The 18,318-nt window shown below is 46.6% G+C and overlaps 2 protein-coding genes across 4 annotated transcripts in view; one reads left to right on the forward strand and one right to left on the reverse strand.

The window, feature by feature from the left end:
* LOC309522824 (perilipin-3-like) overlaps positions 1–3,245 on the reverse strand; it is a 187,360-nt gene extending 184,115 nt beyond the window's left edge. The window contains exon 1 of the mRNA XM_082206438.1: positions 3,241–3,245. The gene's annotated coding sequence lies outside the window, so the exon portion shown is untranslated. The remainder of the gene's footprint in view (positions 1–3,240) is intronic.
* KDM4B (lysine demethylase 4B) overlaps positions 1–18,318 on the forward strand; it is a 183,419-nt gene that overhangs the window by 97,431 nt on the left and 67,670 nt on the right. The window lies entirely within an intron of this gene.

Consider the following 18,318-nt stretch of genomic DNA (forward strand, 5'->3'; position numbering starts at 1 on the left):
CTCCTTGAGGATCCCTTTCCGCTAACAGATCCCAATATCCCATGATGGAAAACATGCACCCCTCCATATTACATTTTTCACCCACTCACTCCTTATGCCCAAAGGGCTCTAGCCTCTCCTTTAGTTTGAATAGTAATGAAGACTTTGGGCAGAGCCCTCTTCTTACATAACTCTGGCTGCTTTTCCCCTTTTGCCTCTGTCCTGGCTGGCCTGTGGAGGAGAGGAGCTGGTGTGCAGGAGAGAACTCTGGACAGACCCTCTAGGAGGCTGAACTAGAGAACCTTTTGCCCATCCTGGCTGGGGCCAGTGTCAATAGTGGTCTGGCCAAATAGAGAATATGGTTGCAATTGTTCATGCTGGTGGGTAAAAAGCCTGTCTCCTTCCCCCCCCCCTCTCCCCACTCTGAGACCCCAGTTGTCTTTTCTGTCCTTCCAGTCATCTCTGCTCTTGTGACTTTTCCTCGCTGGTGACTAGGAACTCTGCAGGAGTCCTCGGAAATGATTACCAGTGCAATTTTAACACATCTTTATTGTTTTGCAGCAAACTCGCTTTGGGGAGAAACAAGTTGTCTGTCTCTCTTTTTCTTCTTGTGGCCTGGGGAATCATTCCTGGACTTGCTCAGTAGAAATGTTTTGCGGGTTTCTGAGGGTAGATGTGCACAGGGGTGTGTGTGTGTGTGTCGCTTCAGAGAGTCGGGAGGGTAAATTGAAGAACCCTCTCTGTGCGCTTCCTTGCAAGTGATAAATGTGTGCATTAAACTGATGTCACTACAGCCGAGAAGCATGTTCTCCATTTGCAATCCTGCTCCTGCCTCTGTTTAAATCATTTGGCTGTTTAGCCTGACCTCTTGTTTCCAAGCTCCTTTCCCCCTTCCCTCAAGGCTCTCAATCCACAAAACAATTCTTGCTGCTTCTCTTCCCTCTCCCCCTTTGTTAGCAATCTAGCTGGCGGTTATCGTCAGCTGTCTTGTCCGCTGAAATTGGTGTGATCGGGCCAGTGATACTTGTAAGATGAGAGGGGGGAGAGGAAGTAACAATAATTGCTCTGAGCAAGCACTTCCATTGTGCACACAGAGCTGAGCTGTAATCAGGGCCTGCCGTGTACATTTCTAGGCTGGATAATGCACTTGTGTGCCTGTAGATGCTGTCTGTGTGCTGCTCCATGTGTGCCCCCAAGACCCTACAGGGTTCTGGTTGACAGCAGTAATTTTGCACCAGACTAGTACTAGCTCAAGAAGGTTTATGAACAGGTCACAGTCTGTAAAGTAATGTTCTTCATATAAGCTGTGCTGTGGCTGCTCCTCCTGTTGAAGCCCTGGTCTTGTTACAGCACATATGGTGATATGAGGAGCCCTGCTGATGTGCTTGCTGCTGCTTGGCTTTCGATGGAAATTTAGGCTGTACAACCGGATGATGGATAGAGAGTAGGTGGTCCAAGTTCCACAGTGAATACAGTCAAACACCAAACTTTCATCATCGCTGACTATTTGCCAAAAGGCCACAGTTTGGAACGAATCTAGTCTATATATTAATCCCCCCTTTGATTGTATCACTTGGGGCAAGGAAGGGGGAGCTGTACATTCAGCTCTTCCACTGTTGGGCAGCAGACAGGTTTTTTGCAGATGGAAAAATTAGCATGTCAGAAAGCTTCACTGAAATCGGCCTGGCTAGCTCAGTTGGTGCTAGCTCTAGCATGGTGCTGATAATGCCAAGGTTACAGGTTTGGTCCCCTTACAACTACATATTACTGCATTGCAGGGGTTGGACGAGATGACCCTCAGGATCCCTTCCAACTCTATGATTCCACATCTCCTCCCTGATAGACTAGTAGTATAACTAATGCTAAACAGCTGTATAAATCTAATCCATAAAGCTGAGGCTTTGGCCCATGGCTGCTCCGGTCACCAGTGACAGTTGCATGAAAGCAGAAAGGATTCAGAAATCCTGATTATGTGTTGTCAACCTCTGTATAATTACAAAATTTTAAATTGAAGACTATTAATCATATCTGCTGCCAGCACGTTGCTCTTTGTCTTTGCCATCATTTTGTCTTGAGTACCACTGGATGGAGGAGAGTGGGAGAATTGCAATGCAGTATTTCAGATAATGGAAGATTGGGGGTAGGGGGAGGTGATACCGTGGAGTGAAATGGCCTTGCATTTCCCAAGTAGGATATGTGGGAATTGGGCTTGAGTGGATATTGAAAGACAATGAATTTCAATTGAGAAAAGACCAAGTAGTGAAGCTGGTGATCTTTGCAGCTGCACCCGGGTAGTCCTGCCCAACCTCTGCCCCTATAATGCCAACAGCGCCATTGGAATTTTCAGAGTTTGTGCTTCAGATCATGATGCCGGGGTGGTTGAGACACATTGGATTGTATGCAATATTACCCCTGCTCAGCATTTCAATGGGTCTCCATCGAGTAGAATTTGTACCTTTCCCATGAGTCATAATCATTGAAAAGTAGCTGTGTCTTCCAGCAGGCTGGTGAATTCCGTGCACCGGTAGCAGGAAATGAAGCTTCTGCCTGCAAATCAGTGACTGAAGATGCACCCAGCAGGCATCATTCACTATAGATTTATAAAGTACTGTACGAACTAGACAGTTGTTTAATTTAATGCATGCACTGAAGCAGGGCTGTCAGGGAACAGAGGGGGTTTGATATTTTAGGGTTCCCACACTCATGACTCCATAGAAGGATTGTGTCAGAAAATTTTGCCTTTAGTCCCATGTGGCTTTGGCTTGGAAATGAAAGCTAGAATTCTTGGAAAAGAGATTTGCAGTATGCTGTGGCCCTGCTCTGTGGTCATCCACAAAGGACCCAAGGCTTAATTCAAGCAGTTGCTTGGAAGTTGTTTCTAGAGGACGAACAGCAACCCTGAATGCTCTGTTTGTAGACTTCCCAGAAGTGTCTGCTTGGTCCCCTGAAAATGAGATGCTGGACTAGGTAAAGTATTAGTGGAATCCAGCACATGTGATTTATTTATTTTTAAGCAGCCCTGAAACAGTATTCTCCCACTCAGTGGCGTAGCGTGGTGGGTGCAGTGGGGCCCGGCCGCATCGGGCGCAACATCTGGGGGTTAGGGTTAGGGGGCGCAAATCCACGGGTTAGGGGACGCAAATTACTTGCCTTGCCCCGGGTGCTGACAACCCACGCTACGCCACTGCTCCCGCTTTGCCTCCAGAGTGCTCAAGACAGCTAAGAACAAGGATAGAACCATAAAGTAACAATTTAAAGCAATCCTTATGATTTAACAACAGAACAGCAGCAGAGAATTCCAGAATACAGCAGCCGTTAAAAAACTAAAACAAATCCAGAAACAGTTCATACACGGCAGTATGGTTCATAGTCCAAGTGCCTTTCTAAAAAGAAAACATTTTACCAATATGCAGATGGTCTTTACTGAGGAGACTGAGCTACAACTCCCTGTCTTGACCTACAAGGAGATGCAGCTGCCTGTACAGTGGGTTGCTTGGGCTTCTGGATCTAGAATTATCATAATTTTTGGCTGTGTCTATGCAGGATAACTTTGAACTGCATCCCATTTAATTCAGTAGGGCTTACTGAATAAACGGTTATGAATTTGAAAATAGTGTAAAGGCAGAGGCACAAAACTCTCTTTTTGGTCTTTGGCAAAGTAACCAGTCACCAACCAAACAATAAACTCTGGTTTCTTTTCATAAATTAATAACAACTACCACGCGGGTGGCGCTGTGGGTTAAACCACAGAGCCTAGGACTTGCTGATCAGAAGGTCGACGGTTCGAATCCTCGCGACGGGGTGAGCTCCCGTTGCTCGGTCCCTGCTCCTGCCAACCTAGCAGTTCGAAAGCACCTCAAAGTGCAAGTAGATCAATAGGTACTGCTCCGGCGGGAAGGTAAACGGCATTTCCATGCGCTGCTCTGGTTCGCCAGAAGCGGCTTAGTCCTGCTGGCCACATGACCCGGAAGTTGTACGCCAGCTCCCTCGGCCAATAAAGCGAGATGAGCGCCGCAACCCCAGAGTTGTCCGTGACTGGACCTAATGGTCAGGGGTCCCTTTACCTTTAATCTACATGAGAGTAAAAGGCCCATGTCTGTCTGACTTGCTGTAGGAAGGTCTACTGCTTTCTATTGCAAGACAGACAAAAAGGATACACTGGGATTAGGAGAACAACAGGACGAAAAAGGCCTAAGAACCATGTGGTTTTTGCCAGGCTTTTCCTGGGAGGAGTATGTTTCCTTTTAGCAAACAAAAATGTTTACCCAAGAAAAATGGCTGCTTCAGTCTGAAAACAGACAAATGTTAAATACCATAATCCTGCAGTTTAATATTTCCGTAATCCAATTCCTTAATCCAATTTGTTTACTTATTTAAGACTCATCTTGATTAACAAAAAATCAATAAACCCCTTGTATTCAAGGGTACTTTGCCAGCATCTTGTCTTATGCTCCTCATCATGGCTTCCTCAAACCAAACTATGGCTCATTCCTTCAGTGTGCATTCCACAGTAAACCAGAACCTAGAAAACAACTCCAAGACGGAGCTAGCCAGTACTCTTGGGTTCCTTACGTTCACAGCAGGGCTTGAACCAAGTGATCTCCAGAAAAAGAATTTCCACTTGCCTTTTACAACATGAGGCAACATTTACTTCTGTCCTGCTCTGTCATTTACTCTGATTTAGTAGAATTCTGCTGTGAATGCCAACTCCCATGGGGGACTGACCTTCCCCTTGTAGCTGTTCTCACATGCCCACCATAAGCAGAAGAGCAAGGTTAGATACAGGGCTTGAGAGAACAACGCTAAGCTTTGCGAGATAGGCATTTTCAGCCCATGCCTTCTCTTCTCTTGCCCACCCATGTTTTCTCCTAAATACCAGTGCTCAGCACTGCAGGAGCAAATGAAGAAGACCATTGGGGGTGTGGGCCCTACAGCTATGGATTGAGGGAGCTCACAGAAAACCCTCTCTAATCGCTTTGTTTATGAAGCACTCTGTTGTTTCCAGCAGATTTTCTAATGAGCCAGTATGTTGTCAAGACTTGCCGCAGTGGTGGTAATTACACCAGAAATGGGGTGGTTAGGGCTCATCTTCTTCAGCGCAGGCCATTGGCTACCTGCTGGCAATGTACACATCATCTTTTCAATTTTCCATATTTTTTATATGAAAAAGATAATTTAACCCTTGATGAACCTATGGTCGATACTTGCCATCTTCTAACATTACCCTTTTAAATATGTGCTTTGACAATGCATGCACTTAATGCATATGTGCAGAGGAGAGAGATTGAATGCCTACAGAAAAGGAATGCTGATCAGTCAAGGAAGTCTAGGTCCCTAAATGTGGGCTAGTTGCTGTTGTTAATAAAAAAAAAAAATTGTATACTGGCAGTTCACAAGAACACAGAATGCATAATAAATACATCACGAAACAATAACCCCCTTCCCCTCCCACAATCGCATTTAAAACGGTATAGAATGTTAATTAGCCAAAGGCCTGGTTGAAGAGGAACGATTTTGCCTGGTGCCTAAAGGTGTATAATGTAGTTCTGTGGCTTTCCTTTGTTGCTGGTTTTACAATTTCTTCTTATTACATATGTGGGAAATTGTTCGCATGCTTACCCCTACTCCTCCTCATCTGGTGGTCCAGAACAGCAAGGTTCCCCCCTCCACCCCATTCCATCCATAAGAAAGAAGACTCATTGAAGAAAGTCTTCCTCCTCCTCCTCCTCCTCTTCTTTTTCTTCTTTTTGAATTTATATGCCACTCTATACTCACAGGTCTCAGGGCGGTTCACAGGATATACCGTATTTTTCGCTCTATAACACGCACCCGACCATAACACGCACGTAGTTTTTAGAGGAGGAAAATCCGTAGGCATGCCACCCCTAGGCATTCCCTCCATAACACGCACTGACATTTCCGCTTACTTTCTAGGAGGAAAAAAGCGAGTGTTATGGTGCAAAAAATATGGGAATCAGAATAAAAACCACAAAGTGTGCAATCAAAATAACAACAATGGCAACCCAATAATCCCCCAACACATTTTAAAAGGGCATAGGATGTCAATCAAATCAACCAAAGGCCTGGTTGAAGATGAATGTTTTTGCCTGGCACCAAAGGGTATATAATGAAGGCACCGGGAGAATCAATCTGGGGAGAGCATTCCACAGATGAGGACCCACTGCAGAAAAGGCCCCCTTCTTTTGTTGACACCCTCCAGACCTCTCGTGTACCCCCAAGCTACAAACCCGCTACATCAGAGGAAGCGTAACCCCATCAAGAGCAGGCGACCTCCCACCCATCTGGTCTAGGGAACCACCCACTAACAGTGCCCCAGTCTTATCTGGATTGAGCTTCAGTTGGCTGGCTCTCATCCAGTCCATTGCCGAGACAAGACACTGGTCCAGCACTTCCACTGCCTCCCCTGCAGATGTGAAGGAGAAATAGAGCTGAGTGTCATCAGCATAATTCTGACAACATACTTGAAACCTCCAGATAACCCCAATCCGGAGGGTTGGCCTAGGAGGCACCTTCTGCTTCCTCTCTGAAGACAGGCTGCATACATACCGTCAATGTGAGCAGCCAGTTGTGTAAAACATCCATCCATGGGGGATATGTTTGCCACACGAGCCCAGTTCAGGTGCTGTAAAAAGTTGTGCATGCGCCCTCCCTCCTTGCTGTGTTGAGCGGCAAGGTCTGGGGCTGTTTTCTAAGCATGTTCCCGCATCTGGGAGCCCAAAGTGCACAGCACAAGGTCACAGGTGGAAGGAGTGGGGCTGACATGTGCATCCCTGCACCCCACAATGCAGTTTGATTTTATAATTCCAGAATAGGATGACACTTGCCCTTAATCTAGCACACAGAGCCAGTGAGAGCCAGTGTGGTGCAGTGGTTAAGAGCGGTAGTCATGTAATCTGGGTAACCGGGTTCGCGTCTCCACTCCTCCACATGCAGCTGCTGGGTGACCTTGGGCCAGTCACACTTCTCTGAAGTCTCTCAGCCCCACTCACCTCACAGAGTGTTTGTTGTGGGGGAGGAAGGGAAAGGAGAATGTGAGCCGCTTTGAGACTCCTGAAGGGGAGTGAAAGGCGGGATATCAAATCCAAACTCTTCTTCTTCTTCTTCAAAGAGTGATAATAGCTGTCCTCACTGCATGCGGGGCATGAAAGGTGACCAGCTTCCCATGTGATTGCAGTGTTACTCACCACAGTTTTTAAAAAAACAATTTGAAAAATACTTTATCCTTCCACATAGCCCACAGTAAGGGGAGTCATAGTAGCAGCTCTTTAAACTTATCTTTAATCTGATCTGTTTCTACACGGCAATAAATGAGGTTTTATGTTAACATTCCACGCACTGCTGAGCAGATAGCATTCAGCTTTTGGCTTAATGGTTTATTGTTGAAAAGAGGATCCACCTTCTGTACAAGAGATATAGAACTGGGCTTTGCTTTACATTTTTATGCTATGTTATTACTTATTTTTTTAATAAAAACGAGCCATTTTCCTTAATTTCACTCATTACATGGACGATTATTAGCGGCATAAAAGATAATTTAACATATCCGGGGGACACGATAAAACCTTGATGAGAATTTGTGCCTTTCTTCTACCCTTTCTTGAGAGGCAGATGTGGGGGAAGGAGCTCCCTTGGTTGCTGGTGGACTGAATTTTTTGGATCTTAGCAGATTTTGGAAAGCTTGAAGGGTAGAGGGATGGCTTTGGGCAGGCATAGGCGAACTCAGCCCTCCAGATGTTTTGAGACTGCAATTCCCATCATCCCTGACCACTGGTCCTGTTAGCTAGGGATGATGGGAGTTGTAGTCCCAAAACATCTGGCGGGCTGAGTTTGCCTATGCCTGGCTTTGGGGCTCAATAGAGAAAAGTTTATCTACACCTCGGGGGGGGGGGGTGACTGCCTATCAGTCATGTTTATCCTAAGCCACATTGTGCCTGTCCTCAGACCTAATTTTCTTCTGCATCTTACATATTTTTTCTCCTGCTCACAATACATTGGGGCATCAGCAGCTGCGAGTCATGGTTTTGTTTTAAACTAGTGCATGTGCACACACATGTTTTTGAAGAAGCTTGGCAGCGGGCGTTGGGGCCCCAGCTGCAGGTACCTCAAGGCAGGAGACAGACCATTCATTGGGTTGGCCGGCTTCATAGTTTTAGTTAACATCAGTGTAGGGTGCAACGGGGTGCCATAGATTTTTAAAAGAGGAGATATGATAAAAGGGGTGATATGATAGCCATGTTCAAATATATAAAAGGATGTCATATAGAGGAGGGAGAAAGGTTGTTTTCTGCTGCTAAAGAGAAGCGGACACGGAGCAATGGATCCAAACTACAAGAAAGAAGATTTCACCTAAACATTAGGAAGAACTTCCTGACAGTGAGAGCTGTTTGACAGTGGAATTTGCTGCCAAGGAGTGTGGTGGAGTCTCCTCCTTTGGAGGTCTTTAAGCAGAGGCTTGACAACCATATGTCAGGAGTGCTCTGATGGTGTTTCCTGCTTGGCAGGGGGTTGGACTCGATGGCCCTTGTGGTCTATTGCAACTCTATGATTCTATAATATTTGCTTCACCAGCAAATACCAGCTGAGGATGGGGCATTTTGGCAAGTAGTAGTATGAAACTGCAAAAATTTTTATGTTTGTGTAATACGAGTCTTACTTCGGTGTTTTGAGGTTGGTCTGCTGGTGCAGTGATCAGAATCTGACTAGCAGCTTATTTCATTGCAACCTGAGAGCATCCACATATAATAATAATAATTATTATTATTATTATTATTATTATTATTATTATTATTATTATTTTATTATTTGTACCCCGCCCATCTGGCTGGGTTTCCCCAGCCACTCTGGGCGGCTTCCACAGAAACCAAAAAACACTAAAATATCATACATTAAAAGCTTCCCTGAATAGGGCCGCCTTAAGATGTCTTCTGAATGTCAGGTAGTTGTCCATCACCTTGACATCCGATGGGAGGGCATTCCACAGGGCGGGTGCCACCACCGAAAAGGCCCTCTGCCTGGTTCCCTGTAGCTTTGCTTCTCGCAATGAGGGAACCGCCAGAAGGCCCTCGGCGCTGGACCTCAGTGTCCGGGTAGAACGATGGGGGTGGAGACGCTCCTTCAGATCTATTGGACCAAGGCCGTTTAGGGCTTTCAAGGTCAGCACCAACACTTTGAATTGTGCTCGGAAACGTACTCTTTCCACATTATACTCTTACCACATTAAGCTTGCCTAAAATCTCCTCTCAATTTTACACATGGGGCAGAGGTGTGAGAAGAGATCAAGGTTTGTGAGGCTTGGCCCAAAGGCCACTCAGAGACTCCATAGCAGAGCTGGGATTTCTGTTCTGCTTTTGAAAACCAAGGGCGGCACTTGGTGCACTTACTACACTGGCCTTCTTTCCAAGCCTGACAGTGGTTTTTAAAGGGGTTAAGACTCTGATCCGTGTCCTGACAGAAGGCCTCTTGCTGCCTCAGGAGCCTTCTGGGTAGAGAGAACTTAGCCACCATCACCCATGACCTGGTAGCTTTGCGTTAGGTTATTATTATGCGCTCTATGTGGGGCTGTCTTTGAAGATACAGTGGTACCTCGGGTTACATACGCTTCAGGTTACAGACTCCGCTAACCCAGAAATAGTGCTTCAGAACTTTGCTTCAGGATGAGAACAGAAATTGTGTTCCGGCGGCGCGGCGGCAGCAGGAGTCCCCATTAGCTAAAGTGGTACTTCAGGTTAAGAACAGTTTCAGGTTAAGTACGGACCTCCGGAACGAATTAAGTACTTAACCCGAGATACCACTGTAGTTCAGAAACTGAAGCTGGTTGAGATCACTGCAACTAGGTTGCTCAATGGCACTGAGCGAGGATCTTGCTGAAGTTGAAACAACCCTATTGGCTCACAGTGAGTTTCTGAGCTCAATTCAAAGCGTTAGTCTTAATCTTTAAAGCCCTTCATCAAGAATGGAAAATGTGTGGCCACCCAGATGTTGTTGGACTCAGGCTAATGGTCAGAGGTGGTGGGAATTTGAATCTAACCATTTTTGGTTAGTAGCCAGTAGCAAGCAGAGAGCGAGAGAGACTTTTCTGTCATGGCTCCTGGCATTTGGAATGCCGCCCCCGCAATGTCTGTCTTAAGGCCTCATTGCTATCCTATACATGCCAGGCAACACCATTTCCCTCAGGCTTCTAAGATCTACTAATGTAAGCATTTTCAACGCAGAGCAGTTTGTTTTTCTTTGTATTTGAATGGACTGTTGTCGCTTTAGTTTGTTGCTTTTAATTTGCTCTATTAATTCACATGCTTTATATTAATATGTTTGTATCAGTGATAATAATTATGGTAATTGTAACTCTTTTTTCTTACTACTTTGTTAGGCACCCGGGGACTAACTTTTTGTTGTTGTTGACAGTGTGGGATATGAATTATATAAATAAGTAGGAAATGACCCAGTAAAATTTAATAATACCCCTATTAGTGTGTTTAACCTCCCCCAGTAGGTATTGTAACATCCTCCTGAAGATCACACCTCTTGACCTGTATCGCTGTGCTAAAGCAGAACAAAGATCCTTGCAGCACTTTCTGTGAGAGTGGCTGGTCAGATGTTCCAGGGAAGCTCACAGGCAGGGTGGTGACAGGTGGTTGTCTCTTATGGTTTGTCCCCACCATCTGATAATGGTGGATAGCTTGTCTTTTTAAACATGGACATTCTGTTCTTAGCTACCATGGTTGATAGCTGCAGTGGCGTAGCGTGGGGGGTGCCAAGGGTGCCGGCCGCATCGGGCGCAACATTTGGGGGGGCGCGTTTGGCCGGCCACCCTCGAGGAAGCGGGAACCTCTCCAAGGCGCAGCACGCCGTCGGTGGAGGAAAAGAGCCGCGCAGCAGCAGCAGCAGCAAAGCCGGGAGGAGGAGGAGGTGGAGCGAGCCTGCTAATTGCTTGCTGGGAATTAAGCGGCTCAAAGAGGCAAAGGAAAAGAGGTGGAGCCGCTGGCCCGGCCGGGAGGAAGCTGGAGAGAGCAGCGTGCCAAGCGCACGTGACGCAAAGGGCCTGCCCACGTGCAGGCTGAGCTCTGCGTGGCGGGGGCGGAGGGAGGCGCTCTGCACGTGCTTAGGAGGCGCTCGCTCTTTCCAAAGAAGGACCCGGCTACTGGATCAAGGCCACAAGGGCCCATGTAGAGTGAGTGGCCAAGCAGACGCGTCAATGAGAAGCACTCAAAGCAGGACCAGGGCACAAGAGCGCTCTCCCTTCCTGCTCTTTCCAGGGGGTGGAGGCGTCGCTGCCTCGAGGGCTTCCGAGATACCCTGGGGTGAAGTCCCGCTTCACCTTCTTGGGAGTCCCTCTCTTATGCTTTGGGGGGGGGTAGCAAGGGGGAAGAATAATGATTTCCTCCACCACCAGCCCCAAATTCTATAGTAAGAGAAATTGGGGGCCAAGCCAACTGGGGAAATGGTGAGTCTCTAACTATAGAGCTCAGGTACAGTGGTGCCCCGCAAGACGAACGCCTCGCAAGATGGAAAACCCGCTAGACGAAAGGGTTTTCCGTTTTGGAGGCGCTTTGCAAAACGAATTTCCCTATGGGCTTCCTTCGCAAGACGAAACCCATAGGGAAATCTCCGGGACAGCGGGGAAGCGCAGCGCGTCTTCCCCACTGTCCTCGGACCTCCTCCGAAGCCTGGTGGTGGGGCGGAGAGACCTTCTCCCTGCGCCAGCCTTCGGATGGCTGTCCTGAAGACTTGTGGTGGGAGCAGTGGCGTAGCGTGGGGGGTGCAGGGGGGCCTGCCGCACCTGGCGCAACATCTGGGGGCGCGCGGAAGAGACTCGAGTGCTAAAATCCACGGGTTAGGGGGCGCAAATTACTTGCCTTGCCCCGGGTGCTGAGAACCCACGCTACGCCACTGGATAGCTGTTTAATCTCTCTGTGAATTACTGCTTGTGTTCCTTACCCTGCCTTTCAGGCAACTTGCAAAAAACAAAACAAAAGCATGCCCTTAAAGCTACATAGGCTAGTGGCCATCATGACATCCTGGGCCAGTGAATCCAAGAAGTTGATGAAGTCTGCCCAAAGCTTGCTGCCAGTGAACTGTCATTCATTTTATTTTCCAGAAGTCAATTAGTTGCTGCTGTTGGGTCTTTGATGCCCTGTAACTGGAAGCAAACAGTCAACCTTGGAATGCTTGCTATTTTCTTCCCCCCTCACTTTCCTCTTAACTCACGAGCTGGTCCTGGGAGAGCTGGCTTATGAATATTCTGCTCTTTGATCTGACACTCTCCTGGGATGCTTGGTGACAGCCACGCTGTTCCTTGGCTCTTCGGCATGGCAGCCTGGGCACCAAATGAGAGAGGAAAATGGTGAGAGATGCAAAGATGCTTGATTAGATCCCAGAGTCCCCGAACACTGTAGCTGTACTTTTGTGTGTTTTCATCTGTCATTTTTTGATGTGACAAGCGTACAGCCGTCTTAGTTACGGAGGCTGCTTCTGATGACCTTGTCATTCTGAAGCATTTCTGGGGGTGAAGAATCGGGACAAATTTCACCCCCAGTTTTTTTTGGGGGGGGGAGTGGGGCAGGAGGGAGGTAGAAGGAGGGGGAAAAGAAGTGGACTATTATGCAGTTATACCATGAGTTTGGGGTGTAAACCCCAGGATCTGGTTTTGGGGGCTTTTCTGGTATGGCCCGAAGTAATCCCTCACAAGGCAGACTTTGATGCTGTTGATTTAGCACTGCACATCTGGAAATGTTTGCTACTTATTTCCCAAGGAACTTGATGAAGGAGCGATTCCCAAGAGAGTCGCTCACACACTCCTATGTTGTTCAACAGCAACACAACAGCCCTGCAGTGCTGCCAGCAGATCTCACTCTCCAGTAGTTTCTGCCTCCCCCCATTTACTCCTCTAACCCAGATGGGAGGGAATCTGGGATGCACTAGTGAATTACTTTTAAAAGGTTCTGAGCCTGTGCTCCAGCACTCCATAAGTTCAACCTGCACCTTTGTGGCTTACTTGAGTGCAGCCTGCACTGTATCTGAGGCTCTTCCAGACCTCATAAGAGCATGCTGGTCACTTACAACTCCAGTCCTAAGCTCCCAGTAGCCTGAATGCAAAGCATCTGGGCATGTGGGGATCCTAAAACTCTGAGGCTTGCAAACCTCCACACTTCAATAGGCAAATTAAGAAACCTTATTAGGACTAAAGATAGGGGGAAAGCAGGCAGAAAGTCCAAACAGAATACAAAATAAACCTGGACAACTGGTTCTAAAACTGAACTAATCCTAAGCTATTCACTAATTGTTTAACTTCACTTGCAAAGAATCAGCAAAGCCAGCAGCTTCATAAGAAATCCTGGTGCTGGAAAGGGAACGGGATACCTTTATGTTGGGAGGAGAACAAGCTACAAGAAACAGCTTGATTTTTTTTAAGTCTCACTCCATTCTTTTTGGGGTGGGGTAGGGGAAGTATTAGGGATGCGGGTGGCGCTGTGGGTTAAACCACAGAGCCTAGGACTTGCTGATCAGAAGGTCAGCGGTTCAAATCCCCGCGACGGGGTGAGCTCCCGTTGCTCAGTCCCTGCTCCTGCCAGCCTAGCAATTTGAAAGCATGTCAAAGTGCAAGTAGATAAATAGGTACCGCTCCGGCGGGAAGGTAAACGGCGTTTCCGTGCGCTGCTCTGGTTCGCCAGAAGCAGCTTAGTCCTGCTGGCCACATGACCCGGAAGCTGTTTGCCGGCTCCCTCGGCCAATAAAGAGAGATGAGCACCACAACCCCAGAGTCGGCCACGACTGGACCTAATGGTCAGGGGTCCCTTTACCTATAGGGGAAGTATTGGCTCTTTCTGGTCCCTTTCCCCAGGTAGACCCCTTAAGTACCTGTTTCGCATATGAAGAGAACTGGCGGGAGATACCTGATAGCCTCACTCAGAGAAATGGTGGGCAGATCAGGGCCCTTCTTCACACTTGCCGTGCTCAGAATGGGAGATCTACCATGCAGGCCACATAGACCTCTGGACAGACAGGAGGCAGAGGCAGTTGCTTGCTGCTTGCAGAATATTAGATCCTGCTCTGGACCCAGGCCCGTTGGAGCGTCATAGTTGGAGAAGGAGATGCTTACAGAAGGGGTGTTCTAGATGGGATTCATGTGGCAGTGGACTTAACCTAGGTGCAGAACCAGAAAAGCAGCTTGGCAGCTCCTAGTTTTAGCCCTGGAGTGGAAGTCAAGAGGTTTTGCTTCCTACATTGCATGGTGGCTTGATTGATGAAGAAGAGTGGTTGCTCTAGGCATAGGAAGGCAGCATGGTTAGAACCACAAGGTCAGAGGTAGTGTTGGGCCGCTCAGGTGGGCTACAAGACATAATTTAAACAGGCATTTTATAGTTGAGCACTGCAACAAGTGACTGGTGCAGAGAGTTACTGGGAGTGGGTGGTTGGCTGCATTCACCATCTGATTGCCTATCCAGCTTTGAACCTTCCTGTTGCCTCCTTCCTAAGCTTCTAATGTCTTTTCCTACCTAACCCCAACCATTGTCCCTCTCTCTGCTCTCTTGGCACATCACCTGGCTAATATTGCACCCCTTTGTCCACGTCTGCAGGGCTTCTCACCTGCAACGGGTGAAAGGGGCTTAGCCCTTTGTTACAGATAGCTCTCCAGAACCAAACGGGCCTATCTTCAGAAGCCTCATTTTCTTTTATTGGTTTCTGATTTAAAAGTAGAAAACACCTTGCTCACTAATTTAGCTATTTGGAAGTCCTGCATTATCCTCAGGTGGATTATAGTGTGAAAGAGCTTCAGAGTCCATCAACTGTGCTACACAGACATCTGGGGAGCGCGGTTTCCAATCCTTTTTTATTTTTATCTTTCTATTGACCACTTAATATTTTAAGCAATAGCTTGGGATTATTGGGGGGGGGGTCTAGGGTTCTGTCGGTATTTGAGAGAACCGTTCAAGCATTCTTTGTGTCCCAGTTTGTTTTAATTTTCTCTTTTAAAAAGGAATGGCATTGTTAAAAAAACCTTTTTGAGAACAAGCACCTTCCTTTCCAGAGAAAGGGTAATGGGGAGCATATGTGTTGGATCACTGGGCTTGAAACGCCAGCACATTGATTGCTAGAATTAGAGGTCATGGGGAGGAAATACATTGAAAATTGATTGGCAAGAGGCTGCGGTATGACTGGCCTGGCCATTGTGTGCTAGAAACCGAGGAAATTCCAGGAGAGGGGTGGCGTTAGGCTGTTGCAGTGAAAAGGCCGGTCAAAACATGTTAAAACCAGCAGTTTTCAAACCACGTTCCAGGAACTCAGCCCCAGGCAGGATGATAGGAATTGTGGTACAGCAACATCTGGAGGGCCAGATGTTTCTCATCCCTGACCTAGAGGATTCTGAATCTTGTACGGGTGCAGATCCAATAGCTGTATCTGTACCACTCCAAATACCACTCAGCAAGCATCATTTATGGATTAGCTTGTCTTTTACCTTTCTCCCTCACAATAGTTTATTTTCTAGATGACACTCCCAATTCCACAGGTATTGAATTTCTACCCTGAAACCTTGAAACTCGGAGGGAAAATTGGGTTTTGGGGGTAGGAGGAGCAAGAAAATTTGCAAGGGGCAGGGTTGTGCTTTCTTGTATGTTTATAAAATTGTAAAAGTATAACTGTTTCTGTTGTACTAACACGTACGTATTTGTAATTAGAGGTGTGGCCACAGCCTAAGGTGCCTAAGTGTATCTTGTTGCCAGTTAGGGGAGAATAAACAAAAAGTTGAAAACAGAAACCATCAATATTGCAGTAAATAACAGTAAGACTTTAGAAACATATGTATCAGTCAGGAAAAAACCCTAAATAAATTCTTACTTTTAGAGAAAAAGCTCAGGAAATAAACATTCCTATAATGGCAATAAATTTGGATTTTGTTCTTATATAATACTATTGAAATTTTCAATGTTGTTTTCATAATCAGACAGAGCAAGTGTCATCGTAACTGGAAACTGATTTATGTTCTGCTTCACCCCAGTAAACAATGTTTCATAGCACAACTCCGGTTTATATGTTTTAGCAATCCATCACTCTTTATTCTGAACTTTGAGCTTCATGAATTTCGGAAAACACAAATGTGAGTGTTGAGGTTCAGTTCAGAGATGAAGCCAGTGCAATCCACTTGTTAAGAAGCAGCCCATGGTATATAGTCCTTCTGAAATTTAGCAGTGGAGGTTGGGAGCCCTGATATGGAAACGCCCCACCCTTTCAGTAGAAAGCATATCGGAAGCTGATGATTTCAGCCTCTTCTGCCAGGTATAGTCTTGTTTATTTGTTTTTAACATGAGGAAGCATTAAATCATGGGGTCCCCCCCTCCCCACTCACATTCTGTGGTGGGAGCTCTTAACACTTTCCCCCCTTTTAATGTACAGTTTGGTTCTTAGTAATCACAGCATTTTCCCACCAGGCAACCTGCCTTTGCTAAAGTGTCGCAGCAGGGATACAAACGCAACTGCTTCAGTGTTTATTTTTGTAGCCAGGGAAAGGGAAATGTTCCTTTTTTTGTAGTGAGAGAACAACCCATATTCCTTATCCAGATCATCAGGTCAGGTGTCAGTTTTGTTAATGAAGTTCAAGTGAAGGTGTTAACAGTGCCAAAGCAAAAAGCGGAGACATAAGCTTGGCTTAGGGTCCTGGTGCAGTGAAGGAAAAAGAAAATAGTCCCCCAGTCCCTTTATATCTGTCAGCAGCGCTCTGATTTGCTGCTGCACCAGGCTGCTCACTGCTCCAGAAAGGATTACACAGCTGTGCTGGAGCTGGAATGCAGGGCGGGGGGTGCGCACGTCTTTTTGGCAAGAGGCTTTTGTGGGAGCAATGCGGCACAGTGGCTGAGAAAATATCGCCGCCTGGGCAGAAAGAGGCCCCTGAGGACCCAGCCCGGGTGTAAATTATTCATGTGCACCAGTGTGAAAGCAATAAAATAATATTAAAATTGAAATATAAACATACATCATGGTAGATTTGTGCATGTAAAGAGGAGGGCGAGGGAGAAGGAAATGTGCCTGCTGTTGAGCTGAGGCATTGCAGAGAGACTGGGGGAGGGAGAACCAGAGAGAGACTTTGCAGCCAAGTGACAGTAAAGCAGCTCTCTTGAGGACTCCCCGTTCCCCCTTTTCTCCTGGAGCCTTCATGGGGTGTGCCTACATGAATAACACCAGTTGCAGCAAGAGAATCTACGCTGGGATTAAATACTCCCAGAGGGATCCTTCCCTTTGGGAGTGACAGAAACATTTTGTATCCGGGAGGTACACCCCCCCCTTCCTTCTCTCAAGCAGAATCATGTTAGTCAAACCACGAGAGTGTATCTTCAGTTTCTCAGGGGTGTGTTGTGTTACTGTTTCTAGGCAAATTTTATATGCAACCAAGATTTGCTTACAATTTAACTATGTTAAGCTTTTGTAGCAAATGTCTTTAAAATGCCACCAGAGTCTGCTGTTGGCAAAGCTACCCCTTTGGAATAGCAACTTGAAGCTTGTTTTTCCAGTCTGGCTGCGTGCAAGGTCCACTCTTGTTCAGATGGGTGTCAGAATTTGCCTGTTGAGGACTGAAGATACGAGGTGAAGAAGGAAATAAAGGGCAGGACAGAATTGCTATTTGCATGATGGAGAGCTGCCCTGTAGAAAGCCAGACTACATGTCCATTGTTTTCACTGACCTGGGGCTCTACCACTGAGCTATGACCTCTTTCTCCAAGAAAAGCACCTCCTTGCCCATGCCTTAAGAGGCACAATAAGGGACAGTGTTCTGCCTGAGCCTCTGTTGTTCCAGCCTTACAGTGTCTGTGACAGCAGTGTCTCACACTGAAGATAACTGGCCTATAGAAAGAACTCTATGAACTGAAAACAGAGTCATTGTATGTACCCTTGTTAACTATGAAAATCCTTTAATAAAAACCGGGGAGGAAACTGTTCAATGTCCCCTTGCCTGTGCTTTGATGAATGCCCTTCAAGCCTTGCTCAGTTCAAAATATGGTGCCTGTTCAATATTATTTGCCCACCAGCATTTTGAATGAATCAAGGGCAACTTTGGCCCCATTGGCTGCCTTACTCCTGTATTAATCAAACCACAGGCAAAGGGTTCTTAACCACTTCTTTCATTGATGCTTGGAAATGACCTCTGTTTTTGTAGTCTGGGAAAAGGAAATGTTAATTTTTTGTAGTGAGAGAACAACCCATGGCGATTAAGAATCTTCTCCAAGAGACTGACAGGGAAACTTTGATAGAAGTGTTCTTTTCCCTCCCTCCACACCCCACACCCTAGTTTTAAGCTATTGGACGCAGTTGCACAGCTGCATTACCTGTC

The sequence above is a fragment of the Podarcis vaucheri genome (assembly GCF_965113315.1).
Source record: "Podarcis vaucheri genome assembly, chromosome: 18".
NCBI classification, from domain to species: Eukaryota; Metazoa; Chordata; class Lepidosauria; order Squamata; family Lacertidae; genus Podarcis; species Podarcis vaucheri.